A 25,787-nucleotide genomic window follows, 5' to 3' on the forward strand; every position below is an offset into this window, starting at 1 on the left:
CTGTGGCGCGGGGCGGCCCCGCGGCTCCTCCCGGCCCGGCCCCCGAGGAGATCGCGGGCTCCAGCTCGGGAAGCTCTGCCCTCCCCCCCCCCGCGGTGCATTCAAGGGAACTGAGAGCGCGTTCCTAAGTGACCCTCGGGCTCCGTCCCTGCTCCCCGCAATGGCAGCAGAAACCGTCCAAACAACCCTCTCCGGAGGAGGCGCGCAAGAGGTGGAAGGGACAGATTATCTCCTAGACACCCTATTACACCCGGAGAGATGCAAGGGGCTTCTTCTGTAGGCAAACTTGGAAAGTTATTTGGGAAGAATAAGCCAAGTCGTCAGCGCTGTCTCCCACTTCAGCCTCCTACCTCCTAATGACACCTTAGCGTATTTTGCCTCGCAAGCCCAGGAAAGATGGAAATTGCTTGAGATATGAGGATACTGAATGCTCAGTAAAGCTTATGATATATATCCTAACCCACTTTTTTCATACTTCGTAATAAAGTTATTCAGTATCTGCCAAACGCGCAAATATATATTGTATATGGCTTTATAACTTTAAATCAGTTATGATTTAAGTTGAGCTTCGAAGTATGCATGGCTTGTTGCATTACTTTGTTCGAGATTTCTCTGATTTGCCTGAATAAATGAACTGTAAATACAAACAGATATTTGTAAAAAGCCCATCACTTGCAGAAAAAACAAAAATTCTATCTCACCACCGTACATGTTCTTCTTTGGCATACAAACTACTGTAAAACACGCCGTTTTCACGGTCGCTCTGATTAATATTTGCATTGTTATGTGGTGCTATTAAATGCATCAATGCTTATTTGGGAAAGCGCTGAACTTCAAACTGAAGATCAAAGAGGTTTATTTGGTGAAGGACACCTTTGTTTGGGTAACCACTTCGATCAAATAAACCAATATTGTAAGTATTCTCACTGAAATTAAATGAATGAAGCCGACATCACTATTAACTTCTCCTGATATTGTATTTCCTGTTTTCGTGCAACACAAAACCTGTTCCTTTACACTTGATAGCCAGTGGATACTCTAAAATGAAGAAAACGCAGTGGAGAGCTGTAACTGCCCAAGACTAAGACCGGGAAAGGTAGTTCTTGGGGCACGTCTTTCCGCTCCCCTCTGTTTGTTAGAGACTATAAGCAAGTAATGTATTTCCAGACTAATGGTATCTTATATTTATCCCTATTGCGAGGAGTCGAAACTGTCCCCGAAAGACTAGTGTCTGCCTAAAACCAAGCAGAGACAAGGTTTTAGGCCCCCGCCGTTCAAACCCAGGAGCCTGTCCAACGCCACGAGGCTGCGATTCAAAGAGCTCTGCTTTTCTTCCTTGTGTCAGATGCTGCAAAAAAGCAGCGGAGGTGAAAGCAATGTTCCTGCACGTATGTATGTGTACACTGATCTCATACTAATATATAATAATGCCATTCTTGCAAAAGCGTAATGCATTTACAATTGATTGTAAAAGAGGTGCATCGGGACGGTTTCCCCTTGGAAAGCAGATCGTCATCACAGAATTGGAATGCTCCTTAGGAATTAAGTGCTTTTTCGCTCGTTTTCAGTCCAGTGCCCCTGGGACTACGCTACCTTAGGGCGTACCTTTCTAAGGTTGGTGTGCCATTGACTTTATTTTTATGGCTGAGGTTGTGACATTCCCGACGCGACGTGCTAGGGCACAGAGACCTTAATCCTAGGCCAGCTGCCCGGGGACAGGTCACGCACTGAAGAACGGATGATACCCAGAGACGATTCGGAATTAAACAGGATTCGAATCGTATCTGAAACAAAGTCAGGCAGAAGGAAAGTGTCTGTATCTTTCACCGCAGAGAAGAGAACACTTCGCTGAGGGGAGAAAGCGAGGTAATTTCCTAGCAAAACAAAAATCAAGAAGGCAACAATGCACTGCCTTAACGAAGCCTGTGATTTCCAGCGACTCCCACACCAGTTCCCAGCTCAAGCCGTATCGCTGGCTCAGGGAGAACCGAGCGCCGAGGGGTTTAACGCGCAGGAGAGAGTATTACCTTTTTATACGAGCTGATCTCGTTAAAACGACAAAGCGTCCCCTTTACTCTATTTAGTAGAAACATTTTCGTCAGTCAAGGGAACAAATCCTGCAAGAGCTTGCGCTGAAACCGTTCAACGAGTAGAGGGACTGCTGACAAATACACTTTGCGGAAATTTTGAGGTTGTCACTTCCAGCAGAAAAGAAAATGTTTTTCTATATAATGAACATGAGGTAATAAACTAAGCAAACTGCCGCTGACTTTGTTTGGGAGATTTGTGCAAACTGTTTCTACAGCTCATTGATCTGGGATCAAAGAAAGAATGGTGTGTTTTGAATCTAAGCCGAGAAAGTAAAAGCTCCCTGGTTTGTACAGAAAATGTTGGCAGTTTGTGACCTTTTCAGTGCCCCTGGCATCATAAGTAGATTATCTCACCTTTTTTTCTCGCTTTCTGCGTTTTGACTGTTTAGGTACTTTAGGATTGTAACTTTACAGCACAGACTATGGCTCAAGTTGTCCTCTCTGCTCCTACCTCCCTTCCCTGAAGCTCTTACTAAAGAGCTTCTTCCGACGCTCCTGCAACCTTCGTGGTCGCACGACTCCTGGGGTCATTCGTTAACTTTCCCAACCTAACAATGCCGCCGAGAGTTCATCCTTCTGATTTATTGACCTTTTAAACCCGCCGGTACACAGCGCGGGGGCGCGGAGCGGGGATCCTCCGGCGAGAGATGTGTTTCTATTTCGGGTCCATTACAGAATGCGGTGTTGGAAGTGGTGCTCCCACCGTTATCAGAGCCGACCACAAATGCCACATGAAAAGCAGCAAACATCCGGAGGGTTTCCTGCAAATCGAGCAGTTTCTCAAGACAAGAGCCTTTTTTTTTTTTTTTTTTTTTTTAGTGTGTGTTTAAAGGCAACGCGTTTTGCCTCTTTAAAGCAGTTTCAAACCCACTAAACGAAAGCAGACCAGCCCGGCAACCCGGCATAGAGTGCAAGAAATCTCCCCCAATCAAGACTTTTTAGGAATTTGCGTTAGGAAAGTGTGTGGGTGGCAGAGAGCCATGTCAGGAACGACCCGCTATGGGAGGGGAAAAAAAAAATAATTAAAAAAACACAACAAAAATAAAGGGAAAGGTGTCCTTTTCAGAAATTCTACGTATAACTATAGAAACAGCGTTAGCTACTTGACAGGAAAGCAATAGTCCCCGACGTTTAAAAAGTTACTTCTTCGCCTCCTACGTCAGTTTAATCTGCAAATTGCTTTCTAGCAAATACACCCAAACACCAAACAAAAATCTCCCTGCAGGCAGAGCGGAGCCCCTTCAGGGGAAACGCAGCGAGCTCGGCAGCTGCCGGGGACGGACGGGCTGGGGGAACAGCACGGTCCCTGCCCGCAGCCCTGCGCTGCCGCTTTGCTGTGTGTTAAGCAACCGTGACACCGCCTTTTTTTTAGGACTGAAGGGTATCCTGCGCGGGGAGAGGGATGTGCGCGACTTCCACCTCAGAGGTAAGAGCCCCGGGACCCAGCAGCTGTTGACTCCTTTCGCCAGGAGCAGTCCTGAGCCTGACGAGCGCAGAGGAGGAGGGAGAGCCCTGGGTAACCTTCTCGTTTCGCTCATCCTTTCTTCTCAGCGCTGGGAGACGCGTAATTTATACACATACAAATAGATACTTCTCGCCATCTGTCGTTCTTCCAGCCACATAGTGGCATATAGCACTCCTGTGTTAGTACACTGAGGGACAGTCAGAAAAATTCCTTGTCTAAAGGAAATGGTGTTTCTATAAAGCTAATGAAGGTTTGAATTAATGCTTTGTTCTGGCGGTGCTCGTTCTGGAGGACCCGAGGTGCGGGACAGAGCCTCCACCGCGCTTTCTCCTAGGAAGGAGTTAACTCTGCTGCCCACGGGATTGCTTGGGCTTGGCTTTAATGGAGCTGTAGCGCCTTTCCTGCCCCCGTCTCAAGCCGTAAATCAGATGTATGGGAATCAACGGGAAATGCCATGTTTAACTAACACCAGTGCTAGGTGCTTCTGCAATATCTATTCCAGGTAGATAATACGTGGAGCCAAACAAATTCCAATGAAGACAATGGTAAATGCTACTCGATTTAAACGACATTGAAAGGAAGCCTAGAAATGGCACTTTCCTCAAACTGCTAAAAACATAATCCAGTTCCAAGGCTCACCATCTATTACATTAATAAATTGATCTACTCCTTAATATAAAGATTAAATAATATAAAGATTATATATATAAATATTAAATATAAATATTAAATATAAAGATTTATAAATAAGATTAATATAAAGATTAAATAATGAGGCTAAGATCGCAGACTTGTTGCATTCCAACAATAAAATTCTAACAGCTTGACTACTCAAGGAGTTCCCAGCTTCATTATGCTTTCGCTGCTCTTTGATTTGAGAATGAGTGGCATAGGACCACAAAGCAGCACAATAGGTGAGGCCGGATTGTACCTCCCTACACCTGAATTTCCAAGAACAGAAATCCTGTTAGTTTCCATACTTAAGTATATGCAAGTCACAAAAAGCCCAAAACGAAACACCCCCCCCCCCCCCAAAAAATACTTTATACAATGCTGGAGCCACTCCAAAAGATCAGGGATCTGAACTGGATTAAAGAATTTGGCCAAGCCTCTGTATTTATGCTGAGTTTATGTCAGCAGAGCTACTGCAAACTTGCACCTGTGTAAGAGTTATTCTGACGTGCTAGATGCAAGTCATGTAAGTATACGATTAAAAAGCTCATCCCAGTTACATAGGAATGAAATAAATTTCTTCTTCGTCACCAATCGGTTCTCAAAGAGTCCTTATTAAGGCCAGAAGAATGAGTGTAAATAAGACATTCTCTAGAAGATGGGCTGTGCTATCTTATAATATGCCATCGGAGTCTTGTAGTGCATATTTATGCATTGCTTCCTTTAGTAGGTAGAAATATTTTGCCATAATCTCAGAGCATAAAGTCCTTTGTCTTCAGACAGAATAAAATTGTTACATTATATAAATGAGAAAGCAGCTGAGATGGGCAGTTATTGTTCCATCATACCAGTTACTCACAGTTTCAGAAGAGATGGTCTGGAATTGTAGCATATGGAAATAACGCCGTGCTAGCATAAGGGGTAGCAGAAGTATGTTAGTGATACTTACAAAATTATTAGATGATGGTTAGTAAATCCAAACATCAACGGCTTACCATTTGCAGTTCTGATGAATCAGCAGTGACAAACAAGTAAGGACCATACAGAAATCAAGAATGGATTTGAACCCTCAGCAAGATAAATAAAACCTTTTTCCTCGATGGACAATATAATGCACTTTTATTCAGAAAAAAAAAGTGATTGCTGTCCTTTCCTTCTCAGATAGTAAATGTTGTGGTAATCTTGTTAAAAATAGCTGCTCCTATGTGACCAAAAAGGGCATTCTTTATAACCAAGATATATGAATACAAAATTTGATGCTGATTTTGCTAATCACTGTATCATATTGTTTAAAGCTGTCATTTCAAAATTTCCCCACTGGAAATGCTCTGAATTGTCATTGTATCTTTGCAATTATATTCAGTGATTAAGTGTACCATAACTTTTGACATCTGACATTTATCCAGATAAATAAATTATGAAAAAAAGCACCAGGCAGTTGGGAGTATTAGGAAATTAATTTGGTTTCATTATTTGATAACTGCAAGTGTTTGTGTTTCTGATGTTTATGTTTCTTGGATACTCTTAACTTTTAGAGTAAATTTTAATTGCAAATGAATTATTTTATTATGCAGTCATATTAATGTATTATTTGAATATTAATTAACATTCCAATAATGTTCCATTGAAACATCATAGGAAGTTGTAGATTATAAGAAAAACACAACTGCACATCTTCCAAATCCAAAGCAGTCAATCTGAGCATGTTTCTGATACCTTCTATCAAACTTGCAGCACTTTCAACGGCAGACGTCTGTTTGCTTTACAGGGCACAATGAAGTCTATAATTTCTCTGCTTAGAATCCATTAGTATTCAATGTTCTGAACGCCTTTGGCTACCACTAAGCAGTGAGAAAAGGCAACTGAACATGGTCATGGGATCATGACTAAGACAATTAGAAACTTTAAATAAAATGGACAACTAAGCTTGAAAAAACTACCAAGCTATGTTGAGCAATACAGTTTTTTTTTGATCCAGCCATTATTACTTGGTCCTGAGATATGTTTAGAATTATCTAGCTTTTGATTTGACCGTCACATCTATTTCACTTGCCTGGTCTACTTCTGTTTGAATAAAATTTAAGAACTAAAAGTCCCCTCTCCTCCTCCTTTGTCCCCTTAACATCACCTTTTTATCTTCACACAGCCTTTGAAGAGTATTTGCTGAAAGGATGAGAGAGCAGTTATCACACAAGCTGAAAACTTAAAAAAAAAGAAACCCCAACCCAGGAATTTCAATAAACTTAGTCTGTAGCTAGATCAAGAACTAGAGATCCTCACTCCTACTGCAAACAACCCGCAAGATCTAAGGCAATTTCTACACAGCTATCTCCAGTTTACCAGTTCTATTAAGAGAGGATACCTCTTTAACTGGGCTCGAGATTTAAAGATTTCAAGAATATTCGATTTAGAAATCTTGCTTCAATGATAAATTTAATGACTTTTTCAGTTTTTTTAAAAATTCAGTCAATTCTTCTGTAGGAGTCAGTTTATGTAGTACCTAGGTACAGCCTGTGATAGCCTTCTACCATTAAAGCCTGGAGAGATTTGAATTAATGAAGCAAGGTGGATGACTACAGAGCTTTAGTTTCCGGGTTTATATGTGTACAAATATACTTGCTACAAAAGCAAAGTGTATTTGTGCTTTTTTCTTCAGACCAGTATCCTGCAAAAAGTAATGCTAATAAGTCGCTCAGCATAGGATAAACCGAAAACCACCTAAGAAATATTAATCAACCACTCTGGTGATTTACTAAGGCCAGGGTTAGAACTGAAGGACAGTAAAATTATCTTACACAATTGTAAGACCTAACTTTCCATAGGCATCTGTTTCCAGCAGTCAGTCTCCTGGCCTCCCCTTCCAATCAGTGAGAAATTGAAAGTTTGCTATTGCAAGACCAACGCCACTTCAGGAAACAAAGAAAACGAGTGTTGACAGTTGCTAGCTATACTTTATATGCCAGTGCATGCGAGTGCTCAAATGCTGTGATTATTCATGTAAAAAGAAAATCTGAACTAAGACAAGCCAAAACACGTAGGTAGTTCAGTTGACAACCACTCAACCACTCACCAGAGGGAGCCCATTTTCCCCAAAAGCCATCATCTGTAGTACAGCCAGCCTGGTACCTGCTGGGTCCTCAGAACCACCCCTCTGAAAACTCTACAGCTGCTGGGAAAAGCAGTTGCTAGCTAAGGGAGCCACGCAGACACACCGTGGACAGGAAAATACAAGGCTGTAAATACTTTCTGCACCACAAAAAGACCTTTGATGAATAAGATGTTACATTTGCCTTTTAAATGGAACATTTTTGAATGAAATCAGTTGTATATCTACAGCATGTCACTGACAGATGTAAACATTTTATATTGTCCTAGGTAGCCTTCTTGTGACTGCTAGACTATATTTGTGATATATTGCCACTGAGTACTCTAAGCTAGGTTCTTGCAAGAAAAGTATTACTTTTTCAATAGAAAAATAAAAACTTTACAAAGAAAGACATTTCTCACTTTATCTTACCTCAAGAGAAAGAACCACCCTTCTAATTTGCTAATAATTCTCTATATTCCTTAAAGTCTAACTGAAAAACTCTAGCGATCTATCTTGGATTGCAACTAAGCACAGAAAAAAGTCTGAGCTCAAAGCTAACACCAGAACACGTCCTGTTCAAGAAGGACCTGCAGCTTCTTCCAGGGTCAGATTGTGCATGTACAATCAATGTTTGGAATAGGGCATAATACAGAGGTTTCTTGGCAGCTTTCAGAATCCAACAGAGCTGCAAAAGTTGGGTTTTTTTTTGTTTTGTTTTTAATCTTAGGCCAGCTAAACAGAAGATCCGTTTAGCAGTAAAACTACATTGCTGCCTATCGGAACAGGAAAACCTTGTAGTGAAGTTACATCAGCAACGATGTGTTTCACGTGCCTACAGCTGCATACCTCCAGGTATCTGCCCTTTTTTTCCTTCAATATTGTGAAATATGATTAAGTTACTCCATTTGCTTTTAGTGTCTTGTTTGTTCTTCACATGTTTCTTCCTTAATTACTGGTGAATACGTTTCTTCAGCATCCTTCTTTTCTCAGAAACTCCTAGTTGGCAGTCAGTAGATGCCACAACACAGACACGAACTGGAGATCATTAAAAATCAAACCACACTGGTTATCAACTTTCCATAAAAAGTAAATCTATTGGTGCAGCTTTTATTGGGCTGTGTGTGTAAATCTCTTTTTCAGGTTTGCAACTGTGCAGCAGCACATTTTTTTGCCAGTTGTCAGACTAATTCAACAGCAAAATCCAAGCAATGAAGATTTTGCCTGGGTAAGTGATGGTTGTACATAAGTTGTAAGAAGTATTTCAAACTAATTCTTAGGATTTCCTTTTCAGTTTGTAGCTTTGGAAACATTCTGAAATGCAGTCAACACAGTTTTATTTAAATATGTTTTTATGGAACTAAGGTTGGGTATATCACCTGTCTTTGGAAGGATTCCATATTATTGGTGACTCATTGGTCCGTCAGCTTTCCCTAGCTAGATATTGAACCTGAACACAGCACCAGCAACACACTAGCCCATCAGGACTTCACTTTATAGGAGCAAGAAATTAATCTGAAATTGAAACAAGAAGATAAGACAAAGTTATTCAGTTACTAAATTACATACAAGCATGAGTATGGAATCTGGGGAATCCCTTTGACAGATGAATACAGAGTTTAGTCTTATGTCTCAAGAGAACTCTTACTGTTAGGCACACAAAGCAGTGAAATACTCAACATGTATTTTTTGCCACTAAACAATTAATTTACAGAATATTTGATAATATTCTTATTAATCTTATGCATATGTTTATAAATCACTTATGTCATTGGCTCAGCCAATGAAATTTCAAATTTAACATTTCAAAATTTCCAACAACAAAAGAAATGGCTGCTGCTCATTTGCCTACAATTGGTTAATAAACATGCATTATCATTTTCTTATAAAAAGAAAAAAATCTGTGAAGCTATTTTTAGCCTTGCTAGATGTTTTCAATAAAAGAGAGGTGTTAAAATTCATAGAATCATAGAATAGTTAGGGTCGGAGGGGACCTTAAAGATTATCTAGTTCCAACCCCCCTGCCATGGGCAGGGACATTCCACTAGATCAGGCTGCCCAAGGCCCCATCCAACCTGGCCTTGAACACCTCCATGGATGGAGCATCCACAACCTCCCCGGGCAACCTGTGCCAGTGCCTCATCACTCTCATAGTGAAGAAATTCTTCCTAATGTCCAGTCTAAATCTGTCCCTCTCCAGTTTACACCAATTCCCCCTGGTCCTGTCCCCACAAGCCTTTATGAAATAGCCCCTCCCCAGCTTTCCTGTAGGCCCCCTTTGGATACTGGAAGGTTGCTATAAGATCTTCTCTGAGCCTTCTCTTCTCCAGGCTGAACAACTCCAACTCTCTCAGCCTGTCCTCATAGGGAAAGTGCTCCAGTCCTCCAATCATCTTTGTAGCCTTCCTCTGGACCCATTCCAACAGTTCCATATCTTTCTTACGTTGAGGATTCCAGAACTGGACACAGTATTCCAGATGAGGTCTCACAAGAGAGGAATAGAAGGACAGAATCACTTCCCTCACCCTGCTGGCCATGCTTCTTTTGATGCAGCCCAGGACAGTTGGCCTTCTGGGCTGGGAGTGCACATTGCCAGCTCATGTCAAGCTTCTCATCAACCAGCACCCCCAAGTCCTTCTCTGCAGGGCTGCTCTCAAGCACATCACCCCCCTTTGTGTACTGAAAATGGGGATTGCCCCAACCCAAGTGCAGGACCTTACACTTGGCCTTGTTGAACCTCATGAAGTTCTCAGAGTCCCACTTCTCCAGTCTGTCCTGGTCCCTCTGGATGACATCCCATCCTTCCAGTGTGGCAGCTACACCATTCATTGAGGTGTCATCCTCAAACTTGCTGAGGGTGCACTTGATCTTGCTGTCAATATTATTGATAAAGATGTTGATCAGCACTGGTCCCAGTATGGACCCCTGAGGGACACCACTTGTCACAGATATCCATCTCGACTTTGAGCTGTTGACCACTACTCTTTGAATATGACCATCCAAACAGTTTCTTATCCACCTTACCGTCCACCCATCAAATCCATATCTCTCCAACTTAGAGAGAAGGATGTTGTGGGGGACCATGTCAAAGGCTTTACAGATGTCTAGATAGATCACATCTGTCGGTTTACCCGATCATAGAAAGCCACCAAGTTGGTCAGACAGGACTTGCCCCCGGTGAAGCCATGCTGGCTGCCATTAATCACCTCCCTGCTCTCCATGTGATTTAGCATAGCTTCTAGGAGGATCTGTTCCACGATTTTCCCAGGCACAGAGGTGAGGCTGACAGGTCAATAGTTCTCAGGGTCATCTTTTCTACCCTTTTTAAAAATGGGCACAGCGTTACCCTTCTTCCAGTCACCAGGGACTTTTCCTGACTGCTGTGACTTTTCAAATATCCCGGAGAGAGGCTTGGCAACCACATCTGCCAATTCCCTCAGGACTCTGGGATGCAGCTCATCAGGTCCCATGGACTTATATGTGTTCAAGTTCCTCAGGTATTTGTGAACCTGATCCTTCTCTACTGTGGGAGGGGGTCTACCCCCAAGTCACCATCTTGCTGTTTCATGACCCAGGAGGGGCCAGGAGAGCAGTTATTGGTGAAGACTGAGGCAAAAAGGTTGTTAAGCACCTCAGCCTTCTCCTCATCTGTTGATAGATGATCCCCTTTTCCAGTCATCAGTGAGGGTACATTCTCTTTGATCTTCCTCTTTTGATTGATGTACCTGTAAAAGCCCTTCTTGTTAGTCTTTACTTCTCTTGTCAAGTTCAGTTCCAGCTGTGCCTCTGCCTTCCTGCCTACACAACCAGGCAGCGTCTCTGTACATGTCCCAGGTTCCCTGTCCCTGCTTGCACTGCCTATGCCGTTTCTTCTTCTTGTTTAGTTTTACCAGCATGTCTTGACTCAGCCATACCGATCTCTTCCCTTTCCTGCCTGATTTTCTGCATACGGGGACTGAGCACTCTTGCACCCTGTGGAAGGCTTCCTTAAATATTTTCCAGCTCTGTTCCACTCCCTTGTCTCAGAGGACCATGTCCCAGGAAGTCCTACAGAGTAATTCCTTGAAGAGCTGGAATTGTGCTTTCCTGAAATTGAGTGTCTTGCCTGGAATTCTGCTTTCCTGAAATTTAGTGTCTTGCCTATACTCCTCACCGGTCCCATATCACTCTGGATTTTGAATTCCACCAGTGCATGATCACTGCAGCCCAGGCTGCCTCCGATCCTAACGTCACTGATGAGTTCGCTTGTATTGGTGACCATAAGGTCCAGTATTGCTTCTCCTCGGGTAGGGGTATCTATTAGCTCGACTAAGAAATTATCTTTGATGCACTCCAGGAGTCTCCTGGATTGCCTACAGCCTGCTGTGCTTCTTCTCCAGCATGTGTCTGGGTGGTTGAAGTCCCTGAGTGGGATGAGAGCGTGCAAGCGCGAAGCCTCCTGTAGCTGAAGGAAGAAGGCTTCATCTATTGTCTCTCCTTGATTGGGCGGCCTGTAGTATACACCAACCACAAGGTTCCCGTTGGTTCTTCCACCTTTAATTTTTACCCACAAGCTTTCTTGTGGGTAAATAAAAAAATTCAAAATCTATATTTGAAAACTAGTGTACCGTGATATATGTTCCAATGCTCTCCCAAAGAGAAGCAGAGGAGTCCTGGCACAGCCCTTGCAGAAACACTTTTCCAGCTTGCTACATGTGCACTTGCACATGTTGACTTTATTGGATTAAAGCCATAGTGTTGAGATATACAACACATTTCTTCTTACAGTACTACAAATAAAAACTAACAGTGTTGCAGCAATGAGTGATTAGAAAGCTACGATAGCACTGCTTACAAAAACTTTAAATAACGTGTAATACTGAACTGTATAGTTGCCTAAGAGGTATATTTCACTAGAAATAAAAAGCCATTATTATAAAAGTTATAATGGACATTAAATTATATTATGGACAGAGACTGTTGATTAGTGGCTGCTTTCACAAAGCAGAGATTATTATTCAACTTTACCCACTTAAGCAGGGTTTATAGGTTCCCATATATTTAATGTGATCTCATCCACAGAGCGGCCATATGTTAAGGTCGTTTTTTATAGAAGTGTAGGTCAATATCTATCCTGCAATACTGAAATAAGAGATGAATAGAAAGACATATTTGTATGACAAAATTTGATAACAAATATTCTGAATAAAATATTTTTTCAGTGATGTATCTTAGTACATAACTTAGTTTCAAGTGTTTTTACAGAAAGAAAATGAAATGAAAATATTAATTAAATACAATACGTGGTACCAGAAATAATTTGGACATATCGCTAGGAAGATCACAAAGCGTTCAAGGTTATGTTTTAAATTCCTAGCCAGAATCAATAAATCTATCCTAGTAACTTTACAAGCATGAGACATTTACTAGGGGAAGTTTTCTTTCAAGAGCCAATTATTATCCACTGCTTTGTTAAAAATAATTTAAGAAACGGCCAACCAGCTTGAATTTTAGAAAAAGAGTTTGTTGCAATGTTAGTAGCATTAAGGCAATTTTCCAGAAATTACACAGTTCAAAATCAATTGTATAAATTTCACAGCAAAGAATTATTAAAAAAACCGAACAACAACAAGAACAAAGCCCAACCAAACCAAAAAAACCCCGGCAGTTCTAGATGTGTTTAACCATCTTTTTAGGAGAGGCTGTGACCAGATCCCACTTCCACGGAATAACTGCATGTCTAAACAGAAGTGTTGTCCAAGAAGGAGGAAGATCAGCACTTCCATTTCAGAAGACTCTGAAGGGCATACAACTGAGACAGCACACCAAGATCACATATATAGATGCAGCTTCACCCTTTGTCACAAGCTAAATTGGACATTATTTTGAACAACCATCGTATCAAGAACTAAAGCAAGACATTAAGGAGAAACAGCTCTCCTCGAGAGTTCCTGTGTGACTGCAATGCTGGATGACCAACTAAAAGTCATGTTTATCAGGCTACTACCTACTATTCTTACCTGGTAACTGAGGACATTCTGAAAAAAAGAGTTGAAACTTTTTCCAAGCTGAGCTTGTGTATACCATGTCACTACAAAGGGAATTTCAATTCTATTTTTCATCCGATATATGCTTTACAAAGGGGTCTTAGTATTGGTAGCACCCTTCTTTACCTTTGGGAACTCAGGACAAACAGTTATTCTAACCAACTGATCTCAAGTTGCAGGAGAACAGGAAAAGGCCATGGATCACGTGCTTCTCCCTTTCCCTTTCCAGTTTTAAGTGCAGTTCTGTGCTAAACCCAAATACATTGCCTTCAGTTTCCCTTTCTCCCATGTTCCTGCTAAAACGCCAGGGGAACCGGAGCATTATTAGGGCTCTTTAGCAGATTCATCTTTGGTAGGATGATTAGTCAGGGAGATCAGGAATAACAGACTGATTATGGTCAGTTATAGTGAAAAGGGTAAATCAGTGGTCTGAAAGAGAATCAGTGGTTTGGAACCCAAGCTGGGTTTAAACCCTCACTTCTACTGTGCATTCTGAGAGCTAATCTGAAACAGCAGCTTCACTCTCCTTTCTTCTAAGATTAATTACCTTTTTCCACGTTGATCCCAGAAAACAGAGGCAAGTCAAACAGTGGCAAGTCATACAGATAGAACAAAACCGGCTATATTTGTATATAAAACAGCACTTATTTTATAGTACACATTACCACTATGAGTCTACATTATTTCTTTCATTATTTTCACTACTAAAAGTGCAATGGCGAGCACAAGTTTGATTTTAAATGGGTACCAACATCACTGACTACATGAAAAAAAAAGTAGCAAATAATGGTCAGATGAGTTTATGTAGTTACTGTAATAAGTAACAAAATTAATCAGATGTAATTATTCCTTTTATAAATTCTGTCAGATGCCAAAATATACAAGGTACAAAATTATTAGGAAAAACATATTAATATTGCAAAATTAATTTATACATCTAAACACTAAAATTTGGATAGTTAAAAAAAATCTTGGTCATTTGTAAGTACGTTTTTATCTTTTTATAAAAAACAGGTATTGATAGTGCTGAATGAGTATATGTCAAATTCAAAATTGGGTAATTTTTGTTGACTCTTTTTTCTACACAGTGATTTCATACTGCCTAATTTCAGGCTCTTAGCTTAGGTATTTGAGATAGTTTATTAAAGATAAGTAGGAAAAAAAACCTTAAAAAATGTTGAATTTTTTTGATTTTGCATTTTTAAACTCTGGACAGTGCCACTACTACTCCTTCCAAACAACAACTACATTTTTATGATAAGGATATAATATAATATAATACAATAAGGATATTGTATATAATTTGCATAGAAATTTTGATTCCTTCATTTATATATGATCCTATATAAAAGTTTAGTCATTAGACATACGTGTTGCTTGCACTAAGTTTCAGATATACCTTTTTTCTTTTAGTTAAACTTACACAGAGAAGAATTTCCACTGTAATTTTTTCGTAAGTATTTTACTTGCAAGATGAGAATCTGAGATTGTTAATGGTTTGCTATAAAAACGGAAGGACAAATAGACTGAAGATTGATATGTATCAACTACTAGTAGAAATAAACTTTTAATGAAGCTGATTGATGGAAGAGGGCATATATTTATTAATCTCGCAAACTTCCAGCAAGTGAGGAGGGTCATCAAGGAGTTTCAAGACCAAGACTGTAATTAAAACTATCTTGAAAATTACGCAAATGGTCTAAACATTATAGCATAAAATTCAACATGGACAAGTGCAGGGTATTTCAATGAGGTAGGAATAATCTATGTTAAAGATAAGGCACTTAAAAGTAAGAAGTAGTACTGAAGAAAAATATTTGGAGTGCAATTGTAGATGACAGTTTGAACACCATTCGATAATGTTGCTGAGAGGAAAAGAGAAGAAAAACCCCATGACAGTGGGCTATATTGATATGAATGTTCTCTACAGCTTGTGAAGCAATCTTTCTCCTCAGAGAAGAGGAGACAAAATAATAGTCTTCATGTTACTACCTGGTTATGCACTGCAGATTAATATGCACCAACAAGACAGAAAAATCATGTCGAACTTAAAGTGCATTATGAAAAATTTATCTTTAATAATGAGAAAAATTGTTAAAAGAAGGTGAAGACAGTGAAGCATTGGAATATATTGCCTGTGGAGAACAAAACCTTTCATTTTTTATAAAGAACAGCAACTATGCTCTAAAAACAGGCTGAAAAACACCTGCTAAAAATGGGACAGGTATAGTCAATCTCACACAAGCTGACAGAATCACAGAATGGTTGAGGACAGATAAGACCTCTGGAGGTCGACTGGTCCAACCCTCCTGCTCAAGCAAGGCCACCTAAATCCAGTTGCCCAGGATCATCTCCAAATGGCTTTCGAATATGTCCATAGATGGAGACTTCACAACATCTCTGGGCAACCTGGGAGCAAGCAAACCAGTCAGCTCTGATGTTCCTTCTGTCCTTGGTTTTCTAAATTTTAATGAAAAATTATGCTAATATTTGACTTTGACTTTAAAACTAACTTGCTGATTTTTCTTCATCTCGTACTTAAATCCTTGTTTTACGATTTCAATTTCATAGTACAGTTTTGTTTGTTTAGGAATTGTTATTCATAAACTGCAGAGAAGAAAAATCATGTCCTATGTTACGCTCAGTCCTCAACAATATTTAATAGTCCCCCTCTTTAGGTCCCTAAACAGTGAATTGACTGAGCTGACTGTAATGTTTCTGGCATGGAATTTAAAAAACTTATTTCTAAAATACAGCTTAGTAAACAAATTTTATACCCAGGAAGTATGTAAACAAATAACCTCTCAACAGTGTTCCCCTCGAGAAGAAGCTATAACTATGAAATTCTGATTTCACATAGTACACTCAGATGATGCTTATTCTTCACAGTTCAGTTTTCAGCCTCATACATAAAGTACAGTAGTTCCATTGGTCAGCCTTGCAACAAAGAGAAGGGATGTGTTCCAGTAATTTTAGATATCATTGCCTTATGAGCTGTGTAATATTTGCAGTGAACAGGGCAGAACAAATCTTCTGCGTGCACATATCACTAATTGCCCACATAAAGATGTGGAAAAGTAATAATGTAAATTATAATGAAGACAAAAATTAACCATATTTTGAAAATCTTATTTTTCAAGTGAGCTTCAAGGATTTTTTTCTAACTCAACTTAAATGTTGGAATTAAAAAAAATAAAATCAATATTCAGGTCTGAAACCACCACAAGAAGAAAATGACAGAGAAATATTTCAAGAAAGCATACAGTTTCTCCCTCACTTCTTAATAATCCAGAATCATATGTGGTTAGTACTGACCTTGCAATTTATATCTAAGGACATGACAGTTCACATGTGATTAACATCTCTGCAAGCATCTCCGTCTTACCATATTCTTTAAGATATTCTGCTACATCCTAGGATACCTTTCCTAAATAAACTCCAGAAGGTAAATACTTAAGACAATAGTAAATGAGGGGTGAATGAATGTAAGAAGATCAAAGGTTCTCTGAGGGAACTGAACTACAACAGAAGCTTTCAACCCAGGTTAAAATGTCACAGGGTGCTACCTGAGCACTCCATTTATCAATTTAATTCCTTCAGAATCAACAAATAAACTTTGTGACAAAGATAAAGAAAATTTAAACTTGTATTTCGTTCTAAAAGCTATCTTTGAAGTTACCTCATGCCTTAATGTATAACTACCATTTTGTCACACTTTTTAAAACATTGAAAAAGAATTTCCCAACACAGTAATGAAAAGATTCACTCATATTGAGTCACAGACATACGTACCCCAAAAATCCAAGTATTATCAAATGGCAAAATAACAGTAAAACTATTTTTCATTTTTTAAGAATTTGGGGAAATAGATACCAGTTTTCCACTCAAGCATGTCTTTCCAAGATGAACAGCAACAGACATTAACTGCAGAACTTGTATCGCAGAAACTCCAACTATGAGAAATTCACAGAACTAAACACTATGCTCAGATGTTCTGGCCAATCTTTTAACGTAGGAACTAAAACTTTGCTTGCGAATCTAAGTATTGGTATCTAAAGGCTGTTTTGCATTCATATCCGTACTTTGAACAGAAAGATTTAGTTGGTACCAGATCTGTGCACACTAATCCATAACTGGGATGTATTTCTACTTCTCCTCCAGAAATCATTCCCTTTACTGAGGTACTTAATATTTTTTAATATGTTAAGTCTTGGTATAATTATGCCCCATGAAAAATGCTGTCTCAAACTTTCCCTGTTCACACAGTGGAAGGATGGGCAGAGAGCTCCAGTTATTGTTTTTCTTTCTCATTTTTTTCCCCCTCCACTTTGACATTGTCTGAACTGCAGCAGACAAGAATACTGGCTTCTGATGTACAATGAAGAGGGTGAGGAAAGGGAAGGTCGGCTTTCTCATGCTTCCCATAATTAGAAAAGTCAAAGGGAAAAAAAATGGCCTGTGAAGATGTAACTGCAAATTAGGAAAAGTTATATAGTTTTCAAAAGGTGGATGCATAGGAATGAATACAACAGAAGGCTCTATTTGCATCTAGGATGTTGTTGATCATTTAGAAAGGGTACCGACTTGATAACACTGCACAGAAATTTCTAGAAAGAATTTTAATTCTCTTAGAAAAAAAAGCAACTTGTGTTTTGCTTTTTTTTTTTTTTTTTTTTCCGCCCAGCACACACCAAGAACGCTTCCAAGAACTACTGAATACAGTGATTTAGAAAACCAATAGTTCTGGTAGTATTCCCAGTTTTAATAACTCACTGCTATACTTAGGCATGTACATTCAAAGCATGAACTACTGCATTTTCCACTTGTTAAAGAGACCAATACCAAAACCCACGTGTAAACATGACTTCAGCAGAATCCTACAGCTTTATACTTGTAATTCTGTTTCAGTCTACTGCCCTCAGGTGTTAGGAATCAGGTTAGTGATGAGTCTAAGCGGGAAGAATATGTAAAATTTCACAACAATTACTGAAACAGGTAGGACATGGAATTGAAACTGAAGCAGTATGTTTGGGGAATTTTATTCTATACCTGTATGGGAATGAGGAAACATACTGCATGTTTGAAGGAATGAAAGGATCTCAATAGCCAAGATGATGAAGTATATTATAGAATATTAGCAGACAATAATAGTTCTTAAAGGGAGTGGTTAATTTCTCTCAAGTTGTAGGACTTGGAGTACCATTGTGGCCTGGAGTAGGTTCCAGATAGTGAGTTTTATTCTATAGTCTGTCATGCTCAAACATCCCTTCCCTGGAGAAGCTGTGTCTTTGTCCAAGGACAATGCAGAATGTTTAGCAACTTCAAAAAAATAGTGTGAAAATGAAACAGAAAAAACTCAGATATTTTAGCAGGGATATTAATATAAGAGAAGTTTCTTGAAAATCCTCTTAAGCAGAAATTGCATAGTTTTTCAGACAGCATATATTTCTGCAGGTTTCATGGAACCTGACAAATCAAGACACTTCACAGAAATCTTTCTTAAACTCCCGACTTCCATAAACATACTCTAACACATACTTCGTTATGAAAACCAGCCTTTCACTTGGACCTCTGTGTTCAAATGCTGCCTTCTTGAACTCTGACAAGCTTTATTTTTTTATTTATCTTCAGGAGACAGAACACTGATTTTTAATCCAAAGAGTTTATGAACAATACATGTACATTCTTATTTGGGAAATACCCGGTAACAATCCTGTATAGCAATTCCAACCAGACTATCTGTGTAAAAGATAAGCAGATTTAGCCAAACATGCCTTTATCTGGGATTGCAATGCATACAAAGAATCCTGAAAACGTTCCAATTTCAGAAATTAGCTGTTTGTTTTGGAGCACCTGTATCAATAACAACAAAATAACTGCTCATCTGCCCTACAAAATTGCAAAGGAATGTTTTGCTTGCAAGTCTGAGAGGGAATAAAATAAAAGGAAATGAAAAATTACTGTCATATGTAGATCCTGATGATAAGCTCACAAAAGGAATCTAACAGCTACCTTACAGAACCTTTAATTTTTACCTCCAAAACAATTTAGGATGTTTTCATGTCTGAAAAATCCAGCTGTTTCTGCAATTTAGAAAGGAAAGTGCTGTCAATACCATACCACATCTTCTCATACATCCTAACCCTGTCATCTCAACTTCTTAATTTGACTTCAAGGTGATGTTAACACCTTTATGCACTAAGTAAGGCAAGGTACATTTTAAAATGAAGCCATATCTACCAAGTAGGAAAAAAAATTTATGAAAAAGTTCTGTCTGCTTGTCTGACAGTTATAAAGCTGGCAATGGGCTTTTCCACTATAGAAAAAAGTTCTTTATTTACTAACCACATTTTACCTATCAACCTGTTTTGTTTCCCTTTTAAAATTTTATTTATTTATTTTCCATTATTCTTCAGCTTGGATTTCCTGGGTTTGCTGAAGCTGACTGACTTATTATGACATGAATGGCACCAAAGTTTGAAAAGAAAAATCCAAAGCTGAGTGATATTTGGGCTCGAGTCCCTCTTCTACATGCAGTATTATTTTACAAATCAAGATCCTGAAAGCAGAGGTCTCCAAATTTCATATGCAAAAGTGGCATGGTCTTTGTGAGACTATTTATTGTAATACCATTTTTACAATCAGCTAGTCAAATGGGGATGCAGTTGGGGTGCTTAGATGGAAATAGCTTGATTGTTAAGAAATTTATTATATTTCTATAATAAAAATGGTGTGTTTCAGAAATGCAACACTGATGAGAAGTAGGAAAGAAAGGATACCTGCCACTGGAACCAGCCAAATGCCACCAATATACTGAACAAAACTTGGAAAGCTTTTATTGACTAGCAAGCTCAGCATGTTGGAATAATAAGGAAGTTTGGAATTTCCTCTCTCATTTGGTGTGTCTTTGCAGAACTATCAGCTGGTAACTACATCAGACAGTGCTATGTATAGCTTTGTTGATTTACAGAGCTCTTTAGAAAGCACACGCCCAATGCTTTTCTTCATATGAATAATCCCTATAGAGAAACTGCCAAGCATACCCAAAATTCAAAGAATGAGAGAGAATATCACTTTTCAAAATTTAGGTAATTATAAGGGATACTTGTTTAATTTCAGCATTATCAAATTGAGGTAATCTAACAGAATTAAGAAATTCTAATTCTACTTAAGAAAGCAGTTGTTCTTGTCAAAGGACAACTTCTTGCAACACAAAGAAAGAACAGTTATGAAGAAAAGGAAGAATGCATTAATTCATTCCAATCCATACAATTGATGTAGTTTATCTGCTTTGTTTTTTTCAAAATGTACTTAGTTTTTCAATATCATTAATTCATTTATTTGAACTGTTATTTTTAATAATGCTAAGTGAAAACAAATAGAAACATTGAAGAAACAATTTAGAGTTGTTTTTCAAATATTCCTCATTATTTTAACTTTTTAATTACTTGCATTACAGCAGTAACTTCAGAGACAGGAATAATGTCTTTCTTTACCAGAAAATACACTGAATGTTATTACTCCTTTTAAGATTATATAGAACAGAGTTAGAGGTTAGATGATTCACTTCACGTCACATTGGAAAATCTGTAGCAAAGGTCAAATTAAAACTTGATCAACTGAAGAAAAAGCAGCCAATATTCACGCTCATTAAGTAACCTCATTAACATAAATGTATGGTGGCTGCTTTGCTTCAGAGTAAGTCATCTCACCCACCCAGATTGCTTTCCTTCTTCATTCTTCACGTGCACAAATTCTGCTCAACTGCAAATGGGAGAGGCTGAGCAAAGGAAGAGAAAAGAATCAACATTGATTTCTGAATAAATAATCCCACTTTGATAATTTGACATTGCTAATGGAACAGAATTAACATAGTAATTCAAGTACACTTTATTTAGGACATTCCTAGAAATGTTGAATGCAAAACTGGGTTTTGGACTGGATCCTGTATGGTGCTTACCAGACATGAATAAGTGTTTAGCATTCATATTCCTGCTCAGAATTTCTGCAAATCTGCAGATTTTTTTTAAGTTACATCAGGCTTCAAGTAAAGAAGTAACAGATCTACAGATAACAGAATGATTTCTGAAAGCCGCTAGCATGACTTCTCCTTTAGCAATAAATATTGTGTGTATGATGAAGAGTTTACTTTCCCAGAAGTGCTTTTGGGATTTAAGATTGCACAAAAGGGCTGTGAAATGTGTTTCCCTCAGTTCTGGCTCTTTGGTTCCTGGAGCCTCAGGTCACATTCAACCCATAGTTCCTATCAAGCTTTTCCCAAGGGACGTTTGGGCTCCTGTAGTAGCCAAACTTCCCTGGAACAGGAAACTCTATTTACACTAATGTCTTAAAGCCTGGTGCTCATCCATAAAAGGAAAAATAATACTTTTAGGAACTGTGTTTTTCTTAACCTTTAACAGACCATGAATCTAGTCTAAAATGCACACGCCTTAAAAGTGTGTTTCCATAAACCCAAGAAAAACTGTTTGTGAATAAGTTAAAAACCCCCATTCCCCTGAAGTGCCGCAGCATTTTGACAACATACAATATCTTGACAGGAATGTGGAGCAGAAAAATACAAATTTATCTGTCAGTTTTCACTGTCTCATATGAAAAAAAACCCACCTATAAACAATAAGAGAATAAAATGTTAATAACTTTTACCGCATCATTTTTGATGCAGGTGATTTTTTGGGAGTTGAATAGTAAGCGAGTGGGCAAACTTTTGTTTCAACTATTGCTTCAGAGAGGAGAACCAAAGCCTTCCTTGAGGAAGAGCCCTTACAAGAAATTCTACCAAGGATTGAAAATAACCCTCATAATGACAATGTGGCTCCTGAACAGAGTCTGTAAGAGTCTGTAGTATCTGCTTCATTGGTATTAAATTATAAAAGTCTACTGGGAAGATGAAACACAGTAGATCCTTCTCCCTGTTAGTATTATGTGTTTCTGCTCCTCATCCTTGTTAATTGATTGTCTCTCAAAAAACATACGTAACTTTGATTTGTCAAGCAGCTTTTTTTTTTTTTTAAACTGCCTTTTGCATGCAGGAGAGCAATCAATTAAAAAGCGAAAATGAGATTTTTTGTTAAAAAAACCCCTGAAGACTCATTATGACTTCATCGAAATCTTAAGATGCCTTTTAATTTTACAAAAAGTTTATATTCCTCAGATATGAGCTTTTATTTACATTTTGATTATTACAGTACCAAGATCAAACTTTCCTGCATTACCACAGCTTATAATCACATTATTGGTCTTTCTTTCCCCATGACATCTTTTTTTCTGCTTTCTTTTTTGTGACAGCTGAAGTGAGACAGTAAGTTTCTGTAAAATGCCTAGTCCTTTATAAATCACTTTAAATAACAGCACCTGTCCTATGCAGGATAGGTGTGCTGAAGGCTGTTTTGAGATGCTGAGTTGCTTGCATGAATGCTACTGGAAATAAGCGAGACAGCTCAATGCTGTGGGTATCTGAGTCTCTATACGAAAAACCTAATCGGCAAGCTTTGTATTCAGACTGGCATTTTGTTTTGAGATGCACTGATGGTTTCATTAGAGGTTCCTTGATTAGCACCACTCTCCTTCCAAAGTCGTTGTCTGTTCAGTAAAATAAGGTACTTCACTTTTGGATTCTTATTCATATTTTTACAGAAATCTACTTTCCAAATACAGAGATTTCAACTCCTTTGTTAAGCTTAACTTAGCACCAGCAAAGAAATTCAGGTGCAGACGATGTAATCTGAGTGAAACTGCATTTTTTATTCTAAGTGCAAACAACAAAATGAAAGATAAAGGTGCTGTTACAGCAGCACATTCTTAGAGATGATATTATTTTGGTTGAGGTCTACTATTACAGTTTCTGGTCTGACGCTGAAAGCTGCAACATGCAGTCACCTTGTTTACTAAGACTGGCAAACAGCATCTGTATGACCTTTTACAAACCATGCTTTGATGCAAGATCTTCAATATTTTAATTACGGCTCCTCAAATGGACAAACCTATTTACTTTTGTTCCAAATGTTGGACAACTTCTGGCCTCAGACTAGAATTCTGGAGAGGTCGTAATTACATTCTAGGATATTAAAGGAAGCAGAAGGACACGGGGGTTTTCCATAACTTTCTTTCACTAATCACAAGGACTTGACAATGTAATATCCATAATCTGCCATCTAGGAAATGAGTAAGGTCCCTAAAAATAATTGGGAGTATCCCAAGGTGAATAAGTGTAAATCTACGAAAAAAAAAAAGATATGTTATCTCTGTATACTGCTACTAGTTTCTTTATCTTGGCATTTGTCCATCTCTGTCTCGTTCTTGTGCTGAATTCTCTTATCTGTCTAAGCCTCATCATCACCTCAATTCTTCAAGCTCTTCAAAGAGGCTGGTTAGATTTTTCATTACTTCCTATTATTACATTCTTATTTAAAGCTGAAATATAAGAAGAGATAAACTTACTATTAGTAGAAAAAGCTTTATTAAAATGTTATTCTTTCTCTAGATTTTTCTTTTCTCTAGTCCATAATTTGTGAATGAAACATTATCCATTACTACGTAAATATTATTTTCCATCTAGATCTTTAAAAGAAAGATTAATGCATTTAATTTAACTAGATTATTCTGGTTTACACTCATTCTTTTGAGCTACCAATTATTTTCTTGATTTTAAAACATAAAGTCTATGACACCAATTATGTAATAGGTATCATTCAAACACAGGGATCTGGGTTTCAGTTACAACCCACACAACAAACCTGAAAATGTGTCTGTTTGGTCAAACATACAAATGGCATTACTAATTTAAAGTTGCAGCTGAGCATGTTTATGAGGCTTTGTTCTGTTAAAACTTTTAATTTACCTGACAGACTCAATTTTAATGTAAACACTTATAGTTTACTTCCACTAAAACTACTACAGAAGTCAAACACTTATTGATACTGATTCTAAAACACTGTCTCACAATGACTAAAAGACCGTACTAATGGTGTACAAGATCTGACACATTTTACAAAGATGAAAAGCGGTACGTCTAGAAGAATAAAATGTCTTTCTGATATGACACATATCCCTGTTTTTAGATATTTTTCCACAGAAATGGAATAGTATATTTAAGATGTTCTGTTTTCTATGTAAAACAGAGGCCTAGAATCCCCAGCTCTGAGTTCCATTTTCTTCCCTCTGTCATGTGTTGTCCATTTCATGTTCTGAAAATATTTGGGAGACAAGAGATATGAAGAACATAACTAGTGTAACTGCATTACCAAGACTTACTTCTGTATTAATTTGGACTCTGTGTTGATCATCTAACTAAAACATAGATTTGCAATCTAAATCATGTAGCACTTCTCAATCTCTGACCGAGGTTTTAATCCTTGTACATCATAGTACCAAATACATATTTTTTTATCCATATATGCAGTCATGTTTTGAGCTATCTTTTGATTTTCTGCAACTGTCTGATACAAGTTTTCTGTCACAAGGATATCTAAAGGGTATCTATCACTTTGAAAATGGTAATCACTACAATATGTAGGCAACTGTATAAATTGCTAATCACAACAGCTGGTAGCTTGAGTTTCTACAGATTTATAGACCTAGACAGACAAAATCTAGCTTTAATAATTCAAAATCTATGCTTAACAATTACAACTGGAAAGCTATTTTTAAAATGACAGTCAGACACAGTATAAGAGATTAATTTTCATTTAGTACTTGGGTAAATAACGTTTGTCAAACATCTAGACTATGGATCTAACAGCTTGGACTCACATTTAAGAAGGAGTAGGAAGTCTATGTATATAATAGAATAGTTGACAGGGACCTTTAAGGTCTTCTAGTCTAACACTTCCCCTCCACCCGCACTCCACTGCCATTGGCAGGGACACCTTCCACTAAATCAGGTTACTCAAAGCCTCATCTAGCCTGGTCTTGAATATTTCTAGGGATGGGGCATCCACAATTTCTCCCAGACCTTCAAATATACTAGATTAAATAGTTCCCAGCATGTTTTATTTCAGCAATATAACCCCACACACATAACCCAACTACCCTTGCTTTAATATTATCTAGACAGCACTGGATTGATAAAACAGCTCTCTGTTCTTTCACTAAAGGAACTCAGTTCTATTTTGCATGGGCACAGGACAATTGTACCCAAATGTATCAATTTTAGCACAAGATGCCTGAGATTTCAAGCTGCTCCTTCACTCTCATCTGGACTGTTACGCAAAAAAGCTCTGAGGATTTAACAAACAAAAATTCAGAATTTATGATAAAAAAAAATATTTGCAGTTAAAGTTTTGTTTAGTTTTTAAACAGCTTTTTACCATTCTTTCAAATAATTTCAATTGATATTAGTTTCAGCTGGCTGACAGTCAGCTGAATATGAGCCACCAGTGTGGCCAGGTGGCTAAGAAGGCCAGTGGCATCCTGGCCTGTAACAAAACAGC

The 25,787-nt window shown here is 38.3% G+C and overlaps 1 long non-coding RNA gene across 1 annotated transcript in view; it reads left to right on the plus strand.

Annotated features, from left to right (window-relative positions):
- The first annotated feature begins 8,040 nt into the window (after nt 1-8,040).
- LOC128851458 (uncharacterized) overlaps nt 8,041-25,787 on the plus strand; it is a 30,021-nt gene continuing 12,274 nt past the window's right edge. The window contains exons 1-2 of the long non-coding RNA XR_008448846.1: nt 8,041-8,167; nt 8,456-8,540. This is a non-coding gene — a long non-coding RNA (uncharacterized LOC128851458). The remainder of the gene's footprint in view (nt 8,168-8,455; nt 8,541-25,787) is intronic.

Source organism: Cuculus canorus, chromosome 2, assembly GCF_017976375.1.
Source record: "Cuculus canorus isolate bCucCan1 chromosome 2, bCucCan1.pri, whole genome shotgun sequence".
Taxonomy (NCBI): Eukaryota; Metazoa; Chordata; class Aves; order Cuculiformes; family Cuculidae; genus Cuculus; species Cuculus canorus.